Below are 21515 nucleotides of genomic sequence, written 5' to 3'. Positions count from 1 at the left end.
TATTTTCGGAACTTTCTTCCTATTTTTGAGCTATACGGAGCTAAAAGGGACAACCTAGTCGTCGGGCTGCCAGAGCGTAATAGAGAACTGTCAAACTGCTGATACTGTTGCTGAAGTTTAAACTGTTACATAGACTGAGATACTAACGTTTAAACATTGTTGCTGGGACCATTCTTGACACCTTGTGGCCTTTATTCAAGAAATAGAAAGCCTTGGGAACCTTCCTTTTGTACTCTGGAATTACAAAGACTTAATACGGGGAATATAGGAACTTTAATGGCGGAAAAGAGTTCTCTCCTTCCTTGAAACTCTGAAATACTCCCCCTAGAGGATTGTGGAGACATAGTGGCCTGGGAACTGTACTTTATTGAGACTTCTTGTGGTTTAATTGTTTATATTTTGGACTTGTCTCTCTTATGGAATAAAAGACAATTTGACCTTGAACTGAGGCAGGTGTGGAATGAGTGGCTCAGGGAAAACAAGAGCAGCCAAAGCTAAAGAAAAAGAAAAAGAAAAGAAATCTGTGCAACTTGTTCAAACAACTTTAACTCATCAACGCAGATCATCTGTCCCAACTGTGCTAACAGCACAGGAGGTGGAAACTGAGCAGCCTGTTACAGAAGATATGGCAACTGGAGGATCTGAAACAGTCCTGAAACAAATTTTGGAGCAACTGGCAATTTTAAACCAAAAGGTGGACAATCAATCATTAAAAACTGACCAAGCTACATCCTCTATTAGTAAATTATCTGATCAGGTTTCCCAGCATACTCAGGCAATAGAGAATTTGCAAGGAGCTACGGCTGAAAATTATAAACTAGCTGTGGAAGCCAATCAAAAAGCAGAACAGGCAAACAAAAAAGTTGATGAGATTAAGGGGGAAGTAAGGCCCCTGAAAAGACAGGTAGGGGAACAACAAGCCTACCTGTCACTAGTTGAATTGAAAAGTAAGGAAAATAATCTCAGGTTAAGGGCCATCCCAGAATTGGAGGTAGGTAATTTAGAGGGATTTCTGACACTTTTATTTTCCAAATTCTGGGGAATTGAGGAAGACAAAGATTTCAAAATCGTGACGGCCTTTAGACTGGGAAGATCGGTAAAGAAAGATAAGGCCAGAGACTGTTTGGTTATTTTGAGATCAAGAGAGGAAAGAGATAAGATATTAGGCCTACATTTTAAAAAATCTTTGGAGATAGAAGGTAAAAAGGCTGAAATCTACAGAGATATACCTAAACATCTATTGGATCTTAGGACCACTTACACAGACCTGACCAAATTGTTAAGACACAACGCAATTCCTTATAGGTGGGAGTTTCCACAAGGACTATCATTTACCTATAAAGGAAGGAAGGTAAGAATCAAAACACCTGAGGATCAACAGAAGTTCCTACACGACCACGAGGAGGACCTACAAAAAGGAGCTGCAGCTTCTTGGCCACCACCACCATCGGGACCACCACCAAAACCTACACCGTCTGGATCTGGACCAGCACCACCACCTCCGGGATCGGAGGAAAACCTAGACACCCCATTGTAGGACCCACCAACTAAACCAGGATGTCTCTGCAGCTCCTCAGTTGGAATATAAATGGCGGAAACTCTCCGGAAAAAAGAAGAAAAGTATTTCATATTTTGAAAAAAGAACAATTGGACATTATTTGCTTGCAAGAAACACATGTGACAAGGCTCCACAGAAAAGTGTTAATTAATAAAAGATTAGGCCAAGAATTTATTTCTTCGGACAAAGTTAAGAAAAGAGGAGTGGTGATATATGCAAAGGAGAGCCTGTCACCGAAATTCTTATTTAAAGATGAACATGGCAGAATTTTGGTGATTGAAATTCAGACACAAGGAGAAAAATTTTTGATTTTAGGAATATATGCTCCAAATGAAGGAAAATCGGAATTCTTTAGGAAGCTGCATGAGATTATGCTGGACTATTTAGACTATAACAACATCATTATGTTGGGTGATATGAATGGGGTCGTATCTGTAAACATGGATAAGTCGCAAAGTGCTAACATAACGAAAGATGGCAGACTACCTAAAACTTTTTTTGAAATGACTGACAACATGGACTTAATTGACATATGGAGGGTTAAGAACCCCCTAGGAAAAGAAGGAACTTTCTTTTCTGAAGCTCATCTGACATGGACACGAATCGACCAAATATGGGTAACTAGAGGACTGGCACCTAAGACTAGAAAAGTGGAAATCTGCCCAAAAACCTGCTCCGACCATAATGCATTGAAAGTGGAACTGAGATTAAACATAACCGGATCCTTTAGATGGAAAATGAATGACACCCTATTAAGGGATCAGGAGATTGTTAAGAAGGCCCAAAAAACTTTAAAGGACTATTTTGAGATAAATTTAAACACCACTGTGGAAAAAAGAACAATCTGGGACGCAAGTAAAGCTGTTATGAGAGGGTTTCTAATACAACAAAATACGATTAAGAAAAAGTTCTGGAATGAAAAGAAGGAGAAGATATTGGAGAAAATAAGAGAAGGAGAGAAAAAATTAAGATCTAGGCCCAAGTCGAAGGAAGTGCTGAGAGAAGTGAAATTTTTCCAGGCACAATATTCGAAATTGATAAATCAAGAGGTGGAATGGAAAATTAAACAAATGAAACAAAGATCCTTTGAATCAGCAAACAAGTGTGGGAAACTGCTAGCATGGCAGTTGAAAAAGAGACAAAAACTTAATACAGTTACAAATCTAGAGATTGAAGGGAGAATGATTCAGAAACCCGAGGAAATTAGAAAGTGTTTCCAGAGATATTTCAAAGAACTTTATTCACAAGGGCCACAGAAAGACTTTGAGGTGGATCAATTCCTTAAAACTAATGGATTACAAAAAATAACTCAGGAAATGAGAACTACCCTGAATAGTAATATTACTCCGCAAGAAATTGAAAGTGCCATTCAGAACCTTCAATTAGGCAAATCTCCAGGCCCTGATGGACTTACCTCCAAATACTATAAGGTCTTGAAGGACTATTTGATACAACCTCTGTTGGAGGTCTGCAATCAGATTATGGAGGGGAGGAAGGCACCGGAGACGTGGAAAGAAGCTTTCATCACATTGATACCTAAACAAGAATCTGAAAAGACCCAGCTTAAGAACTACCGCCCCATCTCACTCCTAAACGTGGATTACAAATTTTTTGCGGACATTTTGGCAAGTAGGTTCAAAAAAGTACTCAATGAAGTGATCCATAAGGACCAGGCTGGCTTTCTCCCCGGTAGGCATTTGTTTGATAATACAAGAAACATTATTGATATTTTGGAACTTCTACAAACAAATCTTAATACTAGAGCGGTTTTAATTTTTATTGATGCGGAGAAAGCCTTTGATAACATTTCTTGGATGTTCATGAAGAAAAATTTGGAAGGGATGGGAGTGGGGTGGGGGTTTGAAAATGGAATAGAGGCAATTTACTCAGAACAAAAAGCTAAGCTGATAGTAAACAATGTGGTGACAGAGGGGTTTAAAATTGAAAAAGGGACACGACAGGGGTGCCCCCTATCCCCCCTATTGTTCATTTCAGTTCTGGAGGTGCTATTGAACATGATTAGAAAGGACCGGTCTGTACAAGGAATTGAGGTCGGAGTGAAACAATACAAACTGAAAGCTTTTGCAGATGACTTGGTATTAACATTACAGGAGCCAGTCTCTAGTACTAAAAGAGTGCTAGAATTAATTTCTGACTTTGGTCGGGTGGCGGGATTTAAGCTGAATAAGCAAAAAACTAAGGTTTTAGCAAAAAAATTGACAACTACAGAAACAGATGAGTTCCTGAAAGAAACAGAATTAAATGTGGTTAAAAAAGTAAAATACCTAGGGGTGTATCTGACCTCCAAAAATTTGAATTTGTTTAAAGATAATTATGAGAAATGTTGGTCAGAAATCAAAAGAGATTTGGAAATATGGTCAAGATTGAAACTTTCCTTGTTGGGCCGAATAGCAGCTATAAAGATGAATGTATTGCCGAAAATGTTATTTCTGTTCCAGGCCCTACAGATCGTGGACAAAGTGGAATGTTTTGGAAAGTGGCAGAAGGATATTTCTAAGTTTGTTTGTCAGGGCAAAAAGCCCCGAATAAAGTTTAAAATACTGATGCGAAAGAAAGAGGGGGATTTGCCCTGCCAGACTTGAGGTTATATTATGAATCTGCAGCCTTCTGCTGGTTGAAAGATTGGATCTTATTGGAAAACACTGATGTCCTAGATCTGGAAGGGTTTGATAATGCTTTTGGGTGGCATGCATATTTGTGGTATGACAAGGTTAAAGTTCACAAATTGTTTAAAAACCATATTGTCAGAAGAGCAATTTTGATGGTCTGGACAAAATATAAGGACTTATTGGAGAGTAAGACTCCGAGGTGGCTCTCACCGGTGGAGGCCAAGGCACGTAAGAGACTTAACATGGAAGCCTACTGGCCTAAATATTGGGAAACAATTGAAAAAATTGGAGACAATTGGAGGTTGCTGAGCTTGGAAAAATTAAAAAACAAGGTGCGAGATTGGTTGCACTATGCTCAAATTCAGGAGGTTTTTAAAGTGGATAAAAAGGTTGGATTCCAGGTGGAAAAATCGAAATTAGAGACAGAACTGTTAGAGCCAAAAAATAAACTACTTTCGAGAATGTACAACTTGCTGCTTAAATGGAATACACAGGACGAGACAGTCAAATCCGCCATGATAAAATGGGCGCAGGACCTGGGGCACAACATTATGTTTGAAGACTGGGAAAGGTTATGGAACACCGGAATGAAATTTACGGCATGTAGTGCCTTGAAGGAAAATATTATGAAAATGATATACCGGTGGTACATGACCCCAGTCAAACTTGCTAAGATATATCACCTGTCTGACAACAAATGTTGGAAATGTAAAGAGGCGGAAGGGACATTCTTTCACCTCTGGTGGACTTGCCCGAAAGTGAAGGCCTTTTGGGAGATGATTCATAATGAACTAAAAAAGGTACTTAGATTTACCTTACCTAAGAAACCGGAGGCCTTTCTTCTAGGCATTGTGGACCAGAGAGTACTTAAGAAAGATAGAACTTTTTTTATGTATGCTACCACAGCAGCAAGGATCCTGATTGCTAAGCATTGGAAGACACAAGATTTACCCACGCTGGAGGAATGGCAGACGCAGTTGATGGACTACATGGAACTGGCCGAAATGACTGGCAGAATCCGAGACTTGGGAGAAGAAACAATCGAGGAAGACTGGGAAAAATTTAAAGACTATTTGAAAAAACATTATAAGTTGTATGAATGTTAAAAAATGCACTTTTGAGGAAATTCTAGCTTCAGCAATTGTAAACTAATGAAATGAAAATTAAGGTACAAGAAGTCAGAGGTGGAATAATGAAATAACTTTATTATGTTTAAGCTAAAACGTATAAGATGTCGGTTACAACACTTTGGAAATTAGATAACATGATAAAATGAAAGATACAATAAGTTTTGAAATAAGTTAACAAATTGCTGATGTTTTGTATCACAGAGAACGCAGGGTTAGGAAGATGTGGGGAAGTCCATTGGATTTGCTGAAAAAAAGGATTATGGAAATTTGTAACTTCTCTACTTTATTTTCTATACCTGTCTTTTATTCTTTTTTTCTGTATTTCATAAACTTAATAAAAATATTATTAAAAAAAAAAAGAGATATGAAAGTTGAATCAAGACAAAACTTATTTTTAAAAAATTGGAATCTAATCTTTATAGGAGCTCCAGTGTAGCATGAAAGCTTAATATTTGGATAGCTGACAAATATCTGATGTAATTTAAACGGTGCATCATCTTGCATTCTAAGACATAAAGCAAAGCTGTAAATAGTAGAATCTACTATTCTTTATAACCTGCTGATGGTGTAGGTCTAATGCTGAGCTCATCTGAGAGAACATGCAAACTTTGTCCTTTGCTCTCTAAGCAAAAGGTATACAGCATAAATGAACAAAAGAGATGGAAGAGATTCTTTTGTTAGCTTGTCATCTCTTTGGATTGGTACACCAATTAAATGAATTTCTACAATTTAGCACAGACTGTCTTATGTGAAGGAAAACTTTTTTTTATATAACATTTTTATTAAATTTTAAACAAAAATAAAAAACAAACAACAACCACAAAGAAAAATATACATAAAAGCAATATCAAATCCATAAAATGGGATTCTCTGAATCCCATGACTCCCCCCCCCCCCCGGTTCCTTAAATTTCCTTTTCAACTGCATATCATTTCTACTCCAAATTACTTATTCTACCTCAAATTTCCTATACTATTTCTATAATTACAAGTGTTCTTAAAATCCTGCCAATGTATTAACCTGTTTACAATACTTTTGTAAATACACGATAAACATTTCCCATTCTTTATAACATTTATTGTCATCTTCATTTCTGAGCTTTCCAGTTAGTTTTGCCATTTAAGAGTGGTCCATTAACTTGGTTTGCCAATCTTCTTTTTTTGTAGATATTTTTTATTAATCAGTTTCTACATAACAAATTATCAAACCATATATTATCCCCCCCCCCCATTTTTCCACCCCCAACCCTCCCTCCAAGGACTTCCCTCAGCTCCTCTCTCTGATTTCTCTACTTGTAATATTCTCCCCATTTTTTAAAATTGTACATATCCTTACATATCTATCCATCATGTTATCAACCAATAAATTTGTGTATGTTTATTCAAAACCTGCCAAGGAGTCCAATTCATTTTGTTGTCTTTTTAAGTAGTTTGTAAAAAGTTCCCATTCCTCCTTGAAGTCACAGTTGTCCTTGTCTTACAGTTTGTATGTCAGTTTAGCCAGTTCTGCATAATTCATCAATTTCTCTTAGCACTGTTCTTTCGTTGAGGTTTCCTCATTCTTCCATCCTTGTGCAATCAAGACTCATACATAAATAAGTTCTTTATTTTCCTTGGCAGGTCTTGCCCTACAATTCCTAACAGAAATGCTTCTTTTTTTTTTTTTTTTTTTTTTACAAATGTCATTTTAAACATTTTTTTTCAATTCATTATATATCATTTCCCAGAATTTTTTTACTTGTCTACATTCCCACCACATATGATAAAAAGTCCCTTCTTTTTCTTTACATTTCCAACAAATGTTTGAGCCAGTTTTATACATTTTTGCTATCTGTACTGGTGTTATATACCATCTATACATCATTTTCATATAATTTTCTTTCAGAAGGGAACAGTCTGTAAATTTTAAATCTATTTCGCACAGTTTTCCCCAGTCCTCAAATTGTATATTATGTCCTATGTCTTGTGCCCATTTGATCATGACCGATTTTAGCTCCTCATCCTTTGTTTCCTATTCTAGCAAGATGCTATATGCTCTCTTCAGCAGCTTCACTTCTTCTATGACTTCCTCTTGAAATCTAGAAGTGGTATAACTAAATCCTTTCTTATTGTCTTCCTTGTACATCTCATGTAGTTGTTATAATGTAACTAATTCTGAAAATGATATTTTACTTCTTCATAATCTTTTAGTTTCCATTTTCCTTCTTGATCCTTTAACAAATCTCTATATGTAAGCCACTTCCCCTTTTAACCAAGTGGTTTGAGCAAGAAAGCTTCAATTGGTGATAGCCACCAAAGTGGTTTTTTGCTCTATTAAATCTTTATATCTCTCCCACACCCTCATTAATGATCTCCTAATTATATGATTTTGACCAAACTGCGAGAGGCAGTGGAAAACAGGAGTGCCTGGCGTGCTCTGGTCCATGGGGTCACGAAGAGTCAGACACGACTAAACGACAACAATTATATGATTATAAAATCCTTTGTGTACTTTTCCTTTCCCATACCATAAATATGTGAGCCATCCGAATCTGTTATCATGACCTTCTAAATCTAGTGCTTCTTCCTTTTCCAGTTTTATGCAGTCCCTAATCCACACCAAACATGCAGCCTCATAATACAGTTTGAGGTCTGGGAGGGCAAAACCGCCTCATTCTTTGGTGTCTGTAAGTATCTTGTGTATAGTCCTTGGCCTTTTGCCCCCCCCCCCAATAAACTTGGAAATTTCCTTCTGCCATCTTTTGAGACAATCATCTGTCACCATTATTGGGACTGTCTGAAAAAGAAAGAGCATTTTTGGCAATACATTCATTTTTATCACTGCTATTTTTCCTAGTAGGGAAAGGTTCATTCTACTCCATATTTCTAGATTCCTTTTTATCTCGAGCCACACTTTTTCATAATTGTCTTTATAGTTGTTTATATTTTTTGCTGTTAACCACATCCCTAAATATTTTACTTTTAAAGGAACTTCTATCTCAATACTTTGCTCCAACTCCTCTCTTTTTTGATTTGTCTGCTGAGATGAAGTCCTATCCTAATTTTTTATTAATTAAAACTCTTTTATGCTTTTTTTGCGATGCGTATTTCCTGAAGACAAATTATATCCAACTTTTGTTTTAGAATTACATGTTGAATCCTGTTACGTTTAGCTTTGTTGTTCAAACCGTTAACATTCCAACTTAATATTTTAAGATTGGCCATTGTCAGAGTCAGTTATATTATCTGTTTTTCCACCTGTTGCTCCTTCCAGTGACAGCCGCTCCATAGCAGCTCTTTGTTTTGCTGATGGGTCTGTTTTTACGTCATGTCCGATGTGCTGGGCCCGGGGGTAATCTGAGTGCTACCAGCACTTTTTGCTGAACATGAGGACACAGGTCCGGGAAGCGCACTGTCTGGCTAACCCAGTCAATCTGCACGTTGTGCAGTACCAACCAGTCCATGTCAGTATATGAGAACATCGCAGCTGCAGACAGCCAGCTTGTTGACATCACATGATGCGGCTAACTGTGGGAAAGAAGATTCCCAAAAGTTCACAGGCTTCTCAGAGCTCTGTGAAGAGTGTAATTTGAGACCTTCCGTTTGCGTATGTACAGAAAGTTTGTCAGACTTGCTAGAAGAACTGAATTGATCAGACATGTTTTTCTCTAGTGCTGTAGTCAGAAATAAAAGAATGTAAATAGACGTTTCTGACTGTCTCCTTTCCCTGCTAGGGAAGCAGGAGGAGGGGGGTGCATTTACCCAAGCTTGGAAAATGTCACCTATCAAAATCTCCCTGGTCTGTCTGGGATGTCAGCCAGAGGAGGTTACCGGTAAGCAAGCTCCGAGAGCAGTGAGAGGGGCCAGACGGCTGGAGGGGGCTTGTAAACCAACAAGTGGTAGCAGAGCCCGATGGTTGCTACAACAAGTGGTAGCACGGCTGATGGCTGAGACTGTGAAGCACTGCTAAAGACGGCTGAAGCACCAGGTGGGAGACGTTTTTTTGCTGATAAGCAACAATCCACGGACCTCTGTGATTGCTGATTTATGGATGGTGGTGAACGCGAATAGAAAACTTCTTCAGTTCACTGAGAAAAGGCTCCTGTTTTGGATAAAACAGAGCGGAGAGAAGCCACATACTTCGCATTCCAGAGAAACTGATAAAGTTCTGCCGTCGCCTGCCAAGTTCCGTTGCTAAGCGACAAGACGTGAGTACTTTTGAGCTAATTTATGGGCTGGTTAGCTTAAAGAGCAAAGAGAGAAAAGAAGCCGAAGAGAAAGCAAGGCTGGGTTTTTCAGCGACGCTTGTTGTAAACAAACTGTTGAAAAGGGACTTTCCAAGCAGCAACGCTTTTTAAGAGCTGTTGGAATTGCAGCGAGGGCTTATTGTTTACAGATTCTCGGAAGGGAATTTCCAAGCAGCTGGGCTGACTGCCAAGTGCAGGCAACTTGTAAACAGCCCAATAGACTTTTGGATTTTCCAGCTTGTAGCTGAAAGCTGCAGCTTGGGATTAAAGATGGCTCTGTTCTCTCAAAAACTGAATAGCCAAAATTGGCTAGAATGGTGTTTTGCAATGGAATTCCTGCTAGTGGGAGAGCAGCTTTGGGACTTAGTCCAACCCCCACGGCCTGTTGCTGTGCAAGCAAAGGCAGAGAAGGCTGAAGTCCAAAGTGAATTGGAGCAGCGTGTGATCAGAATTTTGGCTGAAAATGTGGAAGCTTATCTTGTGCCAGTCCTAAAGGGTGCCGAAGAACCAAGGGTCGCTTGGGAGTCACTCCGGAAAGCTTGTGAAGCTGGGGTGGGAAGCAAGGACCGAGAGTTGGTTGCACCAGAGGGGGAGAGCCAAGATGAAGCTGGCCAAATTCTTGAGAGCTCATCAAAAGCTGGGAGGAGCTTTGAGCCACAAAAGGGAAGTGAAGGGTCTGTTGCTGTTGATGATCCTGTTGTTGCTGCAATGGCTGTTGCTGATGGAGGGAGTGAAGCTCAGAAATCAAGCACCCCCACTACAATTACTACAGAGGAGAAAGCTGTAGCTCTGAACGCTGTTCGTCAGGAGACACCACGTCAGGAGAGAGGAGCTAGAGGGAGCTCTGTAAAGCCTAAGGCTTCAAACAAAGGTCGTACCCAGTCCCAGGCAAAACCAGCTATGGCTTTGATGTCGCTAAAAGCCACATCATCCATGGAGAACGCATTTATTGTAGACACAGGATGCACGCAACACATGGCATCATGCCGGGAATTGTTTTCTACGTTTGAGAAGCAACGCTTCACTGTGAAACTGGCGAACGGTCAGGAAATGGAAACAACTGGGATCGGAACTGTGTATCTAGAAAGCCTGAACTTGACTATAAACAATGTTTATTTTGTTCCTGATTTAAAGTACAATCTGCTGAGTGTTTCTCAAATAACTAAAAAGAAACTGGTGTTGTCCTATGATGAGGAAAGTTGCAAAATCTACAAAGATGGAGAGCTGTATCTTTCTGCAAGAGAGAAAGACGGACTGTATCTGTTAACTTTTGATGAAAATGATTATAAAATGTGTACAGCATGTGAATCTAAAATGCTTTCTCTTGCAGGTATCTTGAAAGAAGACACGAGAGGAAAGGCAACAAAGATTAACAATGTTTTTCAGCGAGTGTATGCTGATGTGATTGGTCCTCTAGCACCATCTAGAGGCAATGCTAAATACTATCTTATATGTGTTGATAATTTCTCTCATTATGTATGGATTTACATTTTGCAGAGTCCCAGAGAAACCTTGGAAAGGTTTAAGGAGTTTTGTGATAAGGTTAAGAATATTCATGATGCTAATATTGATTTTCTTTTCACAGATGAGAAGCCAATTTTTCTTTCACAGGATTTTCAGGATTTCCTTGAGAAGCAAGGGATAGAGCACAAGGTTGCTGTTTCTGAAGCTGCATGGAATAAAACTGTCTATGTAAAAGTGAACAAAGAGTTGCAGAATGGCAGGAATGCACAATTGCTGAGTTCACACTTGCCACATGAGTTTTGGGCTGAATCTTTATCTTGTTTTTGTTACACTTGGGTGAGAAAGGTTTCAAAAGGTATGGAATGTTCTCCTTTTGAGAAGCTGTTCCATAGAAAACCTTCTGTCTCACATTTTAGGGTTTTTGGATCTCAAATCAGGACAGAAACTCCAGATGGGGTGAAGAATGCCAGAGGCATTTTTGTGGGTTATGAAAAGGGTCTCTACAGAGTAATTTTGTCTGAATCTGGTCAGGTGATTGTCACAAAATTTCTAGAAAGTGCTCCTGGGCAGGAGAGAGTAATTTTTCACACATTTCCCACTGCTGATGATTCAGGTGATGAATTTGATTATTCTGATTATAGTGGTACTGAAAGTGACACAAAAAGCTCAGAGTTCTGTTGACACAGTTATTGAGACAGGTTCACACACAAAAGCTAGATCTTCACAGGTTAAGGATGAACCACTGTTTACTATTGGAACTGGTTCTCCAAAAAATCCTGAGACTGAACCAGTTAGCAAGGAGGATCAGCACCTCATACGCAGGTCTGAGAGAATCACAAAGAGCGTACCACCCAAGAGGTATTCTCAAGAGTTTGCTAACTCAGCTGTTGCATGTATTGCTATTGTTGACAACAAAAGCCAGGTTAAGGGTATGTCTAAGTCAGAGACAAAGACACAACAGGGAGTTGCTAAGCGTAACACTACATTTCCTAGCCAAGGTAATGCAGAAGCACTCATTCCTTGGAAAACAGACAACCAGAGAGTTACACTGGTGAAACCAGTGGCGGGTAGTTCCAAGGGTGGAACTGAAACAACAGGGGATTGTTACATGTATAACAACTGTTTGTTTTCTTCTCTGGACCAAGCTTTGTCCACAGCTAACGATAATTCATATGGGGGAGGATGTCAGTATATGAGAACATCGCAGCTGCAGACAGCCAGCTTGTTGACATCACATGATGCGGCTAACTGTGGGAAAGAAGATTCCCAAAAGTTCACAGGCTTCTCAGAGCTCTGTGAAGAGTGTAATTTGAGACCTTCCGTTTGCGTATGTACAGGAAGTTTGTCAGACTTGCTAGAAGAACTGAATTGATCGGACATGTTTTTCTCTAGTGCTGTAGTCAGAAATAAAAGAATGTAAATAGACGTTTCTGACTGTCTCCTTTCCCTGCTAGGGAAGCAGGAGGAGGGGGGGTGCATTTACCCAAGCTGGGAAAATGTCACCTATCAAAATCTCCCTGGTCTTTCTGGGATGTCAGCCAGAGGAGGTTACCGGTAAGCAAGCTCCGAGAGCAGTGAGAGGGGCCAGACGGCTGGAGGAGGCTTGTAAACCAACAGTCCATTCCCAGCACCAGAGGAAACCGGGGCATCGTGGCAATGTCCAAATTTCGTGTCTCACAGTGCTGCACAGGACCAAGGGCTGGGTCTCCTGGGTCACGGCACCTGAGCGCAACAGCCAGCCGTTGATCGCCCGATTGGCTTGACTCACCTTCTGAAGGTTGGTGAATGACACCTCCAGGTGATTGCAGAACCCGATATAGTCTGTCAACAGGGGCAAGTCTTGCTGGAGCAGTGGCAGCGCCCATCTGGCTGCCCCGTCCTTCAGCAGGCTGATCAGAAAATGTACCTTGGTGTGGTCATCGGGGAAGTTCCGGGCACGCCCCTGGATGTACAGCTTGGCCTGGGCGAGAAACATAAGGAAGTTTGCCGGGGTTCCATCAATTTTCTCCAGCAGCACCACTGGGTACTTGCCGGTAGGGTGTCCAAATGCTGTTGTAACGCTGTGACAGCATTGCTTAACTGCTGGATGGTATTGGCCATGGTTTGGTTGTTGTGAGCCAATGACACCAGCGCAGCCACCGGGTCGGCCATGGCTTCCGAATTTGCCCGAACGCACCCCCAGGAGGGGGGGGGAGTGCGGGTTTGGAGGGAGCAAACTGTGCTGGGCCCGGGGGTAACCCAAGTAACGCGGTCCAGGCCCAGTCCTGAGTCCAAGGGTTCCACGAGGAGTCAGTCCGATAGGGCCCAGGCAGGACACGAGGCAGGAAACCAGCCAAGGTCAGGCACAGGATCACAGGCAGGTTCTGGCAAACAGCAACGTTGCTCCCGCAACCTGGGGCGGGGTCCAGCAGCCTTTTATCTCTGTCGGGGTAATGGCCGGTCACCTCCCTGTCTCGCCCGAAGGCGAGCACTCCTCCTGTGAGTACTCAGGTCTCTCCTTCTCTCAGACCTCAGTCTCTACAGCTCGGGAGATGTCAGTGGGTTACTAGAGCCAGAGGCCACCTCAGCCTCTCCTGACCCAATTGGTAGTAGCTGTAAGTGATTGCCCAGCTGGAGGCAATGAGGTAATCCCCACATCTGGAGCCAGGGTAGGCTCAGGCCCCTGACTTGGGCCAGCTGGTGCTTGTTGCAGCAAAACCTGTGCAGACTGGGGCTCTTCAGTATCAGGCCCCAGACTAGGTTCAGATGCCGCCTGGGGCAAAGGATCCGGTGCGGACTGAGACTCCTCTGGCTCCGAGTCCAAGCCCAAGTCCCAGGCCATCACATCTGGGGTCTAAGTCTGTCCTGTGTTTTTCAAAAAATTATTTTGCCTGGTATTCTGTTGTCAGCCTGTATCTCTTTTTTATGAACGTGAAGGCTATAATAAAAACTAGCTTGTGGGATATTGAACACCAAGAACTAACAGTAGCAGCAGAGAAAACATGTTTCCCTCTTTATTTTCAACTTTCTTGGGCACATGAAACTAACCATAATTACCTTGAATTTCTGCTTAACCCTCAAGAAAGAAGGGCATTTTCACTGGCCAGGTTTAATTAAAATCCATCAAACCTCCTTTGGGGAAGGTTCTCAGACAGGGTGGAAGGAGAAAGAACTTGCCCATGTGAAGATCATCTGGTGGAAACCCTTACACATATGGTTTTCAATTGTAAACTATATGCTGATCTCTGCCAGCAATTTCTAGATCAACTCTTTATCCCCAAATGGAAACCAGAGTCAGAGGTCATACATTTTCTATTACTGGGGAATGATCAGGAGCTCAACAAGTGGCTAAATATCTCTATTTGGTTTTTTGTCATCGAACTACACTGCAGACGTCTAATCTCCCTGGAGACCAAGAGATGTGACAATAGACTGCTCTGCCTCCTTTCTTTTAGCAAATGTCTTGTGCCACTGGGGAAATGGTAATTCTGTATTGATTTGTTTTGGATGTTGTATGTGATGCCGATAAAGGTTTTACGATACGAATGTAAATGAGATCCCCTCTGGGTATTCCCATTTATACCTAATGTCTGCTCTTTTCAACGCTATTGCCAAAAACCGGTACAGTGGTACCTCTGGTTACGTACTTAATTCGTTCCGGAGGTCCGTTCTTAACCTGAAACTGTTCTTAACCTGAAGCACCACTTTAGCTAATGGGGCCTCCCACTGCCGCCACGCGATTTCTGTTCTCATCCTGAAGCAAAGTTCTTAACCCAAGGTATTAATTCTGGGTTAGCAGAGTATGTAACCTGAAGCGTATGTAACCCGAGGTACCACTGTATTTGTGCCTCCTAAGTCTACGTTTCTGTGGAATCTCCTGAAAAATGTTGACTTTCTGTCCAGCAACCACGAGATTGTCCTCAAAACTTTTTTGAAGGATTGCATCCTTCATTGTTTTGGAAGCATTAATAGGACATCTCCTGGCTGCTTTCTCAGTCAACTTTCTCCCGTCCTTACTCAAAAACAGCTCTCAGTCATTTCTGCCATCCAGTCCTGCCTCTTCCCCATCCATTCTGCAATTGTCTGTGTAACATATGTTTCTAAATTCTGTTCTGTTTCTGATTCTGATAGGCCTCTTATTCTCACTGTCTTTCCCCTCCCTCTCAGCTGTAAGAGGAGAATTTGATCTTCCAAGTCATTTTGCTTCTCTTGTAGACCTCCCACCGTCCCCATAACTGCTTTCTGTTCTTCCTTCAAATGTCCTAACTCCTCAGTAGTTTTTTTTCCAACTTATCCACTTTGGTTTCCAGATTGTTAACCTTTTCACCTAATTTTCCAAATTGTTCTGTCAGTAATTTATTAGAATTCTCCATGTCCCTCAGATGAAAGAACGTGAAAATCTATTAAGAGTGAGAGGTGCACCCCAATTGGAACAAGATAATCTCAAAGACTGGTTAATTGACAAATTTGTAGCGTGCTGGGACCTCCCATAAGACAAGTTGAATTCTTGGATTGAAAAGGCCTATAGATTTGGGCCTTAAAAAGACTCACAAAATTACACATTATTGCATAATAGTCTTTAAGACTAAGGAGCAAAGAGATACCATTTTGGGTTTGCACTACAAAAAAAGTTTAAAAATTAAGGATAAGCCAATTGTTCTGTTTAAGGAGATCCCAAAGCACTTTTTGAGTTTAAGAAGTAATTACGCGGATCTTGCTGGTGCCTTAAGAAGGAAGAACTGAAGAAATTCTAATCAAGGAATCATGGCAAGAGAAACTGATAGATTATGCAGAATTGGCAAAATTGACACATAAGCTACGGGACAATGATAATTGTGACTTCATAGGTGAATGGGAACCCTTTACAAAGTACTTGAAGATGCAACAAAGTGAATTGGACTCCTTGGCAGGTTTTGAATAAACACTCACAAACCCTTTATTGACAATAATCAGTTAGATAATTTAAGGATTTATACAACTTTGTAACATGCAGAGAACAGCATTTACAGAGAAACCAAAGATTGGAACTGAGGGAAGTTGGGGTGGGGGGTGAGGGTGGGGTTTGTATGGGAGGGTGGGGGGAGGAAGGAAAATGGGGGGGGGAGCCAAAGATGACATGTTTTTGGATAATATGTTTTGTTTAAATTTCTAATAAAAAATTAAAAAGAAAAAAGAAGGAAGAACATCTTTTTCAGGTGGGAATTTCCAGAAGGCCTTCCTTTTAAGTTTCAGGGAACAAAACAAAGAATCAAGACTGTTGGAGAAAATGAAAGGTTTCTGGGGGAAAACGCAGAGGAACTCGGCTTGGAAAGTCCACAGCTACCGGAGGCAGGGGCAGCAGCCTCCTAATACGAAAGGATGACATTGAGCATTTACTCTTGGAATGTGAAGGGACTAAATTCTCGTTTAAAACGGAATCAAGTTTATCATGTGTTAGCAAAACAGAATTTGGACATAATTTGTTTACAAGAAACACGTTACTCTAAATTGGCATTTAAAGACGAGGAGGGAAGATACATTGGAGTTGAGATTAATGCGCAAGGCGAAAAATACCTACTGTTGGGAATTTATGCACCAAATGATGGCAAAACAGAATTCTTCAAGAATCTGGAAACAAGACTTCTGGACTATTTGGATTACAAACTGATTTTGATGGGGGATTTGAATAGAGTTGCATCAACACTTATGGATAGAACACAGAGACAGAAAATAATGAACGCTGGTTGATTACCAAAGACATTTTTTGAAATGGTAGATAAATTTGACCTGTCAGACATATGGAGAGTAAGAAATCCAAACTGAAAAAGACTTCAAATTCTATTTAGATGCAAATTAATCATTTCAAGACTTGACTATTTATGGATATCCAGGGACTTGGTTCCTAGAGTAACTAAAACGGAATTATGCCCACAGACTTGCTCAGATCGTAATGTAGTGTCTATGGAAATGAAATTGTTTCTGCAGGGATCTTACAGATGGAGAATGAATGATGATTTGTTGGGGAATGAGCAAATGATTAGTAAGGCCCAAAAGACTCTAAAAGATTATTTTGAGATAAATATGAACACAGAGATGGAAATACGAGTCGTATGGGACGCAAGTAAGGCTGTAATGAGAGGATTCCTCATACAACAAAATTCAATCAAGAAAAAGATACAGAACGAGAAAAATAATAATATCCTGTCTCAATTAAAAGATAAAGAGAAGAATTGAAGATCCAACCCAAAGAATCAGCAGATCCAAAAGGAAATGAAAGCTCTACAGATTCAGTATTCAGATTATAAACCAGGAAATAGAATGGAAAATAAGGAAGATGAGACAAAGGAATTTTGAATCTGCAAATAAATGTGGAAAACTGCTTGCCTGGCAGTTAAAAAACAGACAGAAACAAAGTACCATTACTAACATTGTATCTGATGGAAAGTCTGTGGAGAACCCTGCGGAGATAAGAAGATGTTTCCAGAAATATTATAAACAGCTGTATAAAAATGGAAAGGAGAACAAAGATAAAATCGAGCAATGGACTGCAAAAAATTCCCGAAAACAAAAGGATCCTACTTAATGGATTAATTACACGGCAGCAGGTTGATAAGGCGATAAACCAGATGCAACTTGGCAAAGCACCAGGCCCAGAGGGTTTGTCGGCGAAGTACTATAAGACTATGAAAGACTGGCTTATCCAGCCACTTGTAGAAGTTTGCAATAAGATATTATTTTTTGAGCAAAAATTTTATTAGTTTTTACAATATCAACGACAAACAAAAACAAAACAAACAAAACATAAAACATAACAAACATAAATCATAACCTTATTGAAAATAACAGTTATTTACGGCCGTTCGAAAGCACTCTTAAGTGGACAGACTTCCGCGTAGTCTTTGCTCACGGTCAGATGCGTCTCTCCCACTTTGCCAAGGTCGGGAGGTACGCGTTCGTTAGCGGAGCTAGAAGGGGGAGCTAAGGCTAAGCTGACCCCGAAGCCTTGGAAGGAGTTTCCAGGGTGATATGGCGTTGCTGCAGCGCGAAGAAGAGGACCCCCAGACCATTTTCAAGCTCCTAAAAGCTGAGCAAGAAGGGGGAGAAGGGGGAGAACTTCTTCGGTGCTAGTTCCTGCAACCCTCCGCTGACGAGAAGCCCGAGCCCGTGGGTATGTCTGTGGCTACACTTCTAACAAACTGAAGCAAACCTAAACGATTAGCCTATTTTACTTACTGAACTTGCTAATTTACGATTAAAACAAAACGTTTGAACCTAAAACAAAGTGTTTGAACCTAAATGGCTTTTCGCAACTGACCAAGATTTACTTACAAGCTATATCAGACTGGTTTTTTTTTAAAAAAGACGTCTATTCCATTAATACCTAAGACGTTTTAGCCATCTTTTCCTGCTGGAGTTATGAACAAAAAGATTACCTGTGGCTTCATTAGTGTTGCGACAGAAATAAACCAAGAAGTCATGAAGAAGAAATAATAAAAAAGCCCCTTCCCAAGTGGTGAAATATATAAAGGGGTTTCCAGACTCTTCAGTATAAAATTAACTGTTGTTCACAAGTTAATTTTCAACTGTCTGTTCACGCTGGCAAAAGGAATATAAGAGGCCAGAGACTCCCAGAGAACGGTGGTGAATGAGAGAGTGGTTGATTACAAAGTTATAAAACTGTCACAAGACTGATAAACATCGCCTCCCCTCTCCCAAGAAGTGTGGCTATCCTCCCTTTCTGGGGATTTCTGTTTTTCTTCGGCTGTGGACTGCTACGGAGTATAAATCAATTTAATAACACCTAAGAGTACTTCTGCTGACTCACGCGCTCCAACATTTTCTTAGACCGACATTTTCCTGGTTTGAGGAACGAAAATGAACTGTATTAGACTGACATAGATTGAGAAGGGGGTCGAAAATCGCAGAGAGGGAGTGACTCAAACAGCGACATCAGCTGGTGAAAGAAAAGTTTGCACTCTTTTGAAAAAGACGTTCCTCTAGTAAGACTTATAAGAGCAATTACAGGGATTTTTTGCAAGATCTGCAACTAGTGAAGATCCCAAAACGCTGCATCATAATCTGCTGAAAGAGACAAGGTTTCATAAATTTTTATAGACCCTATACCCCATTACTGGAATACCATTCCTGTTACCTCTGGAAAAGTAACATCTAGAGAGAACTTAATAGCACATAACATTATTGCTTTGTACATAATTAATTGAAAATACTCCCCAGCTCTTTTCTTATTATTTAAATATACTTTTCATATTTTCTTCCCCCTCTTTATTTATTTACAAATTATAAATTGCATTATTATTATTACTTCTTTTGCTTTATTTTTCTCTTACCCTCCCATCCTTTCTTTGTTTCTTTTGTAATTTTTTTTGTGTTTTTGTTTTGTTTTGTTTCCCTGTTTGTTTCATTTTTGTTGTTTTTCTGGTTGTTTTTGTGTGGTTTTCAACTTGTGTGGTTTTGTCTTGTGTGTTTTTTTGGTTGCTGTTTTTTGTTGCTGTTTTTTTTCTGTTTTTGTTTGCTTTGCCTTTCGCTATCTATTGGTAGCTAATGCAGCTGATATTAGCATCAGATGTCATTAGTTTTGTTGCAAGGTGCTGATTAATTGAGCCACTAACCTGTTTAAAGATTTATATATATGATCTATTACCCTGAATGATTAAGTGAACGCAAGGATTGCAATCATTTATTATATTTATTTGATCTGATGAATTTGTGATATTGCTGTATTGATGCTTGGCTGTAACTAATTAGATAATTGTTCATAATCAATTTAAAATATATTTAGTGAAACTGGGAATATAAAAAATTAGTGGATACATAGGCCGGAGATTACTATCAGACTGGTAAAATTGTCGTAATTGTATTAAGAAAGATTGAACTTAATTGACATTCATTAATTACCACATTGGAAATATTGCCACGATTGTATTAAGAAAGATTGAACTTAATTGATATCCAATCTGTAAGACAGAAGGAAAGAGAACAAATTACCTAGTGAGCTAATTGAATTTCATAGTGATGTATGGTAAAAAAACAACTGTGTCAGGTTCTGTGGCAGTTTCAGCCTCACAAATCAGGAGAACTTCTGTAATTGACATGGATCAACCACTAGATATGAGAGAATTAATTTTAAGTTTGAAGAAAGATATCCAAGATTTAAAAAATAATGTAAATGAAAAGGCAAAAGCAACAGAAGAAAAACTTATTTCAATGGGAGTTAAAATAGAAAATAACAGTTATTTACTTTGTAGAATGACTTCCTCGTTTCCCCTTAGTTGAATTTCATTGCATATCCTTATAACGGTTTTCCAAATCCCAATTTTAATACCCTTTAAATTAAACATTAACATCTTTAAATCTTCTTCTTGTATTAGACATATTATTTTATCAGTTAACATAAATACAATCCTAAACCCATTAAGTATCTGGACGCTATTTCCAGTTATTTTAGCTTAACAAATTTAGCTAAATAATCATTAAATTTCTTCCATTCTTCATGGTGTTCCTCCTCCTTCTGGTTGCGGACTCTTCCGGTTAGATCGTCTAGCTCCATAAAGTCCATCATCTTCATCTGCCATTCTTCTACTGTTGGTATTTCTTGAGTTTTCCACTTTTTCGCTAACAAAATACGAGCCGCAGTTGTGGCATACAAAAATAGATTAACATCTTTCTTGGGCAATTCCGAACCTGTTATTCAAAGAAGAAAGGCCTCTGGTTTCTTTATAAATGTATATTTCAACATTTTTTTCAATTCATTATAAATCTTTTCCCAGAAGTCTTTCACCTTGGGGCAAGTCCACCACATATGAAAGAATGTTCCTTCCTTTTCTTTACATTTCCAGCATGTATTATCACAATTATGATACATCTTTGCTAATTTTACAGGAGTCAAATACCATCTATACATCATCTTCATAATATTTTCCTTTAACAAAGTACATGCGGTGAACTTCACCCCTTTCTTCCACAATCTTTCCCAGTCCTCAAACATTATGTTATGTCCTAAATCTCTTGCCCAATCTATCATCACCGATTTAACTTGTTCATCTTTCGTATGCCACTCCAGCAAAAGCTTGTACATTTTAGATAAGTTTTTACCTTCAGTATCTAACAACTCCATCTCCAACTTAGATTTTTCCTTTTTTTAAAAAAAAAAATAATTTTTATTAATTTTCATAAACAAAAAACACACAAATAAAAACATTCACAAACATGACTTCCCCATACCTCCCCTTCACTGCACCCTTGTTTCCAATTTTTTAGCAATCCTTCATTCCATTTCTATATTTAACTTCCCTCAGGTTCTCTTAACTTAAACATTTACAGCTATAATTCTCTGTTTCTTACCCCTTGACATTTTATCAGTCTGAAATTTTACAGCAGTTCTTAAGATATATTTTAAATTTTTTCCAGTCCTCTTTCACTGTCTCTCTCCTCTGATCACGGATTCTGCTGGTCATCTCTGCCAGTCCCATAAATTCAGTCACCTTCGTCTGCCATTCTTCCAGAGTAGGTAATTCTTGCATCTTCCAATA

General features: G+C 39.6%; 1 long non-coding RNA gene across 1 annotated transcript in view; it reads left to right on the top strand.

The window, feature by feature from the left end:
* LOC309333264 overlaps positions 1-21515 on the top strand; it is a 59323-nt gene that overhangs the window by 1081 nt on the left and 36727 nt on the right. The window lies entirely within an intron of this gene.

This window comes from Podarcis erhardii (assembly GCF_964252035.2).
Source record: "Podarcis erhardii genome assembly, chromosome: W".
NCBI lineage: Eukaryota > Metazoa > Chordata > Lepidosauria > Squamata > Lacertidae > Podarcis > Podarcis erhardii.
Note: the sequence above shows the minus strand (reverse complement) of the source record. Positions and strands in the feature narration are given on the sequence as shown.